The following is a 6,795-nucleotide window of genomic DNA, read 5'->3' as shown; positions in this document are numbered from 1 at the left end:
TAAGTCATGCCCAGGACTCCTCTTCCCCTGCTGCATGTAGCTCAAAGAAGTCTACATTGCAGGACATCAGATATCAGGAAAAACCACTGATTGTCTGAAATACAATTAGCAGAAGGCGCAAGACCATAAGTAGTCATGTCTTCCATTTTAAGGCGTTTGACAGACAGCAAAACTATTCAGGAATAGAACCCAGGAGAAGCTCCCATATGAAGTAGGAGGTGCAGAGGGTAGGAGTTGAGATAAAGATTGGAGTTGGGCTAGCACTGAGTACCGATTAAATAACACTGAGTTTTCATCTTGGCTGTAGTGCCTACTAGTGTGGCTTTGTGGCCCTGGACAAACTATTTAACTTCCTGAAGTCATAGTGTTACTGTAGGTAGCTACTCAGGCATGAGCAGGGCAGAGAGTGCTGCCCACCCACCCACACACCAGGAATGTCAGGCAACCATCAGGTGATGGGCAAGTGGTTGTTAGCCGTCTCTCTAAATAATAATTGGTCCCAGCCAGCACCAGGGAAAGGCAATCTCCCAGTAAACAGAAATACCTAAAGCTGGTGATCAGCAGCTTCCGGATAAGATCTCAGGAGGTGGGCGAGTGGGCCCGAGCATGCGCATTAAGAAGCAAAACGGTAGGCCGGGCTTGGTTACTCAGCCCTGAAATCCCAGCACTTTGGGAAGCCGAGGTGGGCGGATCGCCTGAGGTCAGGAGTTTGAGACCAGTCTGGCCAACATGGTGAAACTCTGTCTCTACTAAAAATACAAACATTAGCCTGGCGCGGTGGCGGGTGCCTGTAATCCCAGCTACTTGGGAGGCTGAGGCAGCGAATCGCTTGAACCTGGGAGTCGGAGGTTGCAGTGAGCCGAGATCGTGCCACTGCACTCCAGCCTGGGCAAGAGAAAGAGACTCCGTCTCAGAAAAAGAAAAAAAAAAAAAAGAAGAAGCAAAATGGCAGAGTTTAACTTGTATATGACCTTCTAGGGACATTTCACTATTTCACTGGTAAGAGAAGAACGCCTCAAGTGAGCATGCGTACAACTCTAGTAAACACACTGCGCATGCTCCCCTCCCAAGCGCTTGCTGGCCACTGCGCATGTGGACAGCCCACCCCAAGGGAAGAATCACAGGAGCAGGGATGCAAGACCCCGGAAGTATGCCAATGTATAGAACCCCAAGTCAAAAGGTCATACCGCACACTTGATCTCTGAAGTTGCCCACTTGGCTTTCTTCCAAGTGTACTTCCCTTCCTTTCGTTCCTGCTCTAAAGCTTTTTAATAAACTTTCTCTCCTGCTCTAAAACTTGCCTGGGTCTCTCCTCTGCCTTATGCCTCTCGGTCGAATTCTTTTATCTGAGGAGGCAAGAAGTGAGGATGTTACAGACCCGTAGGGACTCACCACCCATAACAGTAGTTGCCCATCGGCAAAATGAGCATGACAAAACGTCCACTTTACAAGCTCTTGATGAAGCTGACTTGGACAGTGTTCACAGTCAGAAGATGTTGGTCGCAGCCCTTCTCCGTCAGAGCCTCCTCTGTCTCTCAGTGTTCTGGATTGAATTGGTAATCATAGGTTTTGGTTTTTCTTCTGTTTCTCACTTTCTGGGAGTGTGAGATTGGAGCTGTGTTTTAAGATGTTGGTTTTGTTATTATTCAGGTATGGTGAGGCCAACAGATCAGGAGGTGACCACCATTGAAAAGATAGCTTTTATACTCAGAGTTCCTTAGAAACAGGAGCCTCGGCCCAGCATTCAGGATCCTATCGGGTAACACCAGGTGGGTCAGGAGGCAGAAAGGGCCAGGGGAAAGCAAGGGTGAGAAACTTTACTGTGGTTTTCACAGGAGGGGTTGGGCACGGCAGGGTCAACAGAGTAGGCAGGTTTAGGATTGGCCAGTTGGAATAATTTCTGCAGGCTCTGGGGCTTAGAGGGTGTCTCGAGTCATCTAGTATCTGGCCGTGGGATGACTGGGGCAAAAGAATTTTGCCTCCTGGAGTGTAAGAGCCAGGTAAAGAAGGTGGCTTGGAGTATGGGATCTGGATCCGTTAGTTTGCATATGAAAGGCCCACTACCAGGGGACGAGTTTGCTCTCTCTAAAAATTGGCTAACCCTGGGAAGGGCAGTCTCTTCCAAGTCAGCGAGCCCCCAGATACCAGAGCATCAAGAATATAGAAAATAGAGAGGCCGGGTGCGGTGGCTCACGCCTGTAATCCCAGCACTTTGGGAGGCCGAGGTGGGCGGATCACAAGGTCAGGAGATCGAGACCATCCTGGCTAACACGGTGAAACCCCGTCTCTACTAAAAATACAAAAAAATTAGCCAGGCATGGTGGCAGGTGCCTGTAGTCCCAGCTACTCGGGAGGCTGAGGCAGGAGAATGGCGTGAACCCAGGAGGCAGAGCTTGCAGTGAGCTGAGATTGGGCCGCTGCACTCCAGCCTGGGTGACAAAGCAAGACTCTGTCAAAAAAAAAAAAAAAAGAAAAAAGAAAGAGAGAGAGAAAGAGAGAAAGGGAAAATAGAGAGAGAGAGAAAAAAAGAAAATAATAAAATTGGCCAGGTGTGCCTGTGATCCCAGCACTTTGGGAGGCCAAGGCGGGTGGATCACCTGAGGTTGGGAGTTCGAGACCAGCCTGACCAACATGGAGAAACCCCGTCTCCATGTGGGGTTTAGCTGGGCGTGGTGGTGCACGCCTGTAATCCCAGCTACTCAGGAGGCAGAGGCAGGAGAATTACTTGAACCCAGGGGGCGGAGGTTGCAGTGAGCCGAGACTGCGCCATTGCACTCCAGCCCGGGCAACAAGAGCGAAACTCAGTTTAAAAAAAAATCATAACCATAATCATAATCATTATAAAATATAATCCATGCAGTTAGTGAGTGGGGGAAACACACCTGCTCTCATATGATTCCTATGCTCCGGAGTTCCTTGGCCTAAAGCAGCCTGTATAAGGAGCTACTTAATCTCCAGCCTGAGAATAATAATCATTAGGAAAATGGCCTCTCTTTCCCCCATTTCCACAAGGATTCTGACTTTCCTAGGCCCCGTCAGCAATCTCCTCTCTGCTGTCTTCACATAGAAAGGTTTTAAACTCATAACGATAAGTATCTCAAGAGAGGTTACAAAATGACCTTGATGGGAAGAGAGTAAAATCCTCCCTGGAAAATTTCAACGCAGATGGCTGTCTTTCAAAGAGGAGACCTTAAAAAAGAAAGATAAACGAGAAAAACTAATAAACAGCATAATAAAACATATTTCCAAACGAGGGTTGCTGCTCAGCTGTAAAACCTCATTGAAGTCTAATCGTGATAAAAGACTTTGAAATAATAAACCTAGCTGCAAATTAGGAATGTCTGCAAATGTAGTAATTTCTACCTAAGAGGTTTTGTGTCCAAACATGTCATTTGAGACTCCAGGCAGACAAAGGAGGATGCCCTTGGAAACAGGGCTGCCATTCAGCCCGGCAGCCCGAGGGCATTGGATTTCCTCACTGGGCTCAATAACATTTTCAGCCACATTAGGCACCAGCTTCAGACCTGGTGGGAAGCAAATTTAAGTGTCTCTTTTAGTGAAAAACAAAGAGAATGCTGTATTTCACAAAAGAAAGAAATTCGATCACTCTTTGGATTGGCAGACCTGGAGTCTTAATGATTAAATTTGACAGTAGCTTGTGCTTCTAGAAGTTGATTTATTTTACTATTTTAAACTATGGGATGCTTCATGAATTTGCATGTCATCCTTACAAAGGGGCCATGTGAATCTTCTCCATATTGTTCCAATTTTGGTATATGTGCTTTCAAAGTAAGCACAGAAGTTAATTTTTAAAGACATTTTTGGGCTCAGAAAACTTAACCCAAAGGGATGAAATGCCCCAGATCTTATACTGAGCACAAATTCTTCAACAGTCTAGGAAAAATGTTTATCCTATTCACATTTATCTTTGTATTCCTAGGGATAAATGAATGAATGATCCTATAAACAGAGAGGCAGTCCCGTGGTGCTGATAGAGTAATAGATGACTCAACTCACCAATTCATTCATACATTCAATCATTTAGTCAATTTGAGGATAGAAACTGATGGCTGCCATGTGCCAGGCATTTGACATACAGAGTTAGCAAGAGAGACCTGTGGCAAGACACAGAAATAGGGGCATCTGGGGTGGGGAGTGGAGGTTCTCACACCTGTAGGTAGAGAATAAGAAAGGCTTTTGGGAGCTGCAGAGAGAAGGAAGGGAGCTGTGGGTACAGGGGAGGGTATGCACTAATGGGTAAGGACACCAGATCCAAGAGCAGGGAGATCTCTGGTCCAACAAACAAAATATAATTTTTTTTTTTGAGTCGGAGTTTCGCTGTTGTTGCCCAGGCCGGAGTGCAGTGGTGTGATCTCGTCTCACCGCAACCTCCACCTCTTGGGTTCAAGCAATTCTCCTGCCTCAACCTCCTGAGTAGCTGGGATTACAGGCGTGCACCACCACGCCCAGCTAATTTTATATTTTTAGTAGAGATGGGGTTTCTCCATGTTGTTCAGGCTAGTCTTGAACTCCCAACCTCAGGTGATCCTGCCAGCCTCGGCCTCCCAAAGTGCTGGGATTACAGATGTGAGCCACCGCACCTGGCTACAAAATACAAATTAAAAGACTAAGAAACCAAGGATTGAGGGGTGAATGGAAAAGATTTACTATCAAGCAAAGGACCCTAGACCAGTCTAGAGTCTAGGCTCTAGGGGATGAGTTTAGGGAATGTGAAATGGTGTCTTTTAAAGCTAAAGGATCAAGAATGATCTCTGTCCCAATTTAGGAAAGCAGTCTCTGAGTGTGGCTGAGGGGCTAGTGCATTAGATAACCCTTGGACTTGCCAGAGGGAACCAGCTGTGAGTGTTGGTGTCACTCGGCTCCCTCTACTGTGTACATGAGGTACCCAGTTGGGATCATGGCATCCAGTTAGGTCTACACAGTTGTTAGCCGGTCATGGGCCAGGTCAGGATTTGTCATAGCAAGGACAGTAGACAGAACTTGCTTGGGTGGAGATCATCCTACCCCAATAATTCTTGCTCTTGCATATATTCCGAGACACTTGTGGTAGGAAAAATCCTAAAGTGACCCCATTCATGAAATTTCCTGTTCTCATCCCATGGTCTAGGAATACCCTGATTAGGCTCCATTACCTGGCAAAATGTGGTTTTGCAGATGTCATTAAGGTCACTAATCAGTTGATTCAGAGTTAATCAAAGGGGGATTTTCCGGGGGCTCTAATCTAATCACGAATCCATTACAAGCAGAGAGTTTTATCCAGTTGATGGCAAAAAGGGAGGTCAGAGAGATTGAAAGCATAAGAATTTAATGCACCTTGAAGATGGAGGAGGTCACAGGTAAGGACCAAAGAGCAGCTTCTAGGAGATGAGAGTGACCCATGGCTGACAGCCCACAAGATAGCAGGGACCTCAGTCTCATAGCTGCACAGAACTAAATTTTGCCAACAAGCTGAATGAACTTGGAAGCAGCTTCTTCCCTAGAGTCCAGCCTAGCCAACGTCTTGGTTTTAGCCTTGTGATACCAGAGCAGGGAACCCAGATGGGCCTGCCCAGACTTCTGACCTGCAAAACTGTGAGTTTAAAATAGGTGCTGGTTTCAACACCTATTCAGTGTTTGTGGTAATTTGTTTATTTTTATTTTGTTTTAGAGAAGGGGTCTCACTATGTTATGAGTTTAGAGAAGGGGTCTCACTATGTTATGTTTATTTTGTTTTAGAGAAGGGGTCTCACTATGTTACCCAGGCTGGAGTGTGGTGGCTATTTTCAGGCACTCCACCAGTCTGGAGTGTGGTGGCTATTTTCAGGCACGTTCCCACTACTGATCAGCATGGGAGTTCTGACCTGCTCCATTTCTGGCCGGGGCTGATTCACCCCTTCTTAGGCAACCTAATGGTCCCTCACTTCCGAGAGGTCACCATATTGATGCCAAACTTAGTGCAGACACCTGATAAGTGCAGACACTTGGCATAGCGCACTAAGGCCCAGAACTCCTGGACTCAAGGCATCCTCTGGCCTCAGACCCTGAGTAGCTGGGGCTACAGGTGCACACCACCATGCCCGGCAGTGATAATTTGTCATGCACAATGGAAAATTAACACAACCTTCTGAGAGTCAGACATTGGGCTGGATGGAATAGAGACACAGCGGGTGCAGTCAAGAACCTTTAATGTTGTGAGGACAACAAATGTAGGCTGGCACAGAGAAATGCAGGATTAAAGTTCAGATGAGTGGGGCATGGAAAATCACTGAAAAATCACTTCAGAGATGTTCTGAGAAGAGACATGGGGCGGCTGGGTGCAGTGGCTCACGCCTAGCACTTTGGGAGGCCAAGGCAGGTGGATCACCTGAGGTCAGGAGTCTGAGACCAGCCTGGCCAACATGGTGAAAACCTGCCTGTATGAAGAATACAAAAATTAGCTGGGTGTGGTGGCGGGCACCCGTAATCCCAGCTACTCGGGAGGTTGAGGCAGGAGAATCGCTTGAACCCGGGAGGCAGAGGTTGCAGTGAGCCGAGATCACACCACTGCACTCCAGCCTGGGCAACGGAGTGAGACTCCATCTTAAAAAAAAAAAGAGACGGGGGCAATGGGATGTGGTGATAAGGATGGCATCAGGGATGAGCTTGGTGGCTCCAATGATAACATAACCCCCAACATTTAGGTGGTCCTGGGGCCCCAAAGATGCTCTATAGAGAGATGGGCACGCATAGAGGAGCGAGTCCTCCCTTTCCTTTTTACATCAAAATCAATGGGAGAAAAAAAAATCAAGAAGCGAG

At 47.1% G+C, this 6,795-nt stretch overlaps 1 non-coding gene across 1 annotated transcript; it reads right to left on the bottom strand.

Moving 5' to 3' along the window:
• Window positions 1-3,690: 3,690 nt before the first annotated feature.
• On the bottom strand, window positions 3,691-3,797 carry LOC112437860 (U6 spliceosomal RNA). The gene has a single exon (XR_003026361.1). It is a non-coding gene; the product is annotated as a U6 spliceosomal RNA (small nuclear RNA).
• Window positions 3,798-6,795: the final 2,998 nt, after the last annotated feature.

The sequence above is a fragment of the Pan paniscus genome, chromosome 17, assembly GCF_029289425.2.
Source record: "Pan paniscus chromosome 17, NHGRI_mPanPan1-v2.0_pri, whole genome shotgun sequence".
NCBI lineage: Eukaryota > Metazoa > Chordata > Mammalia > Primates > Hominidae > Pan > Pan paniscus.
The sequence above is the reverse complement of the archived record's forward strand: the minus strand, read 5'-3'. Positions and strand labels throughout refer to the sequence as shown.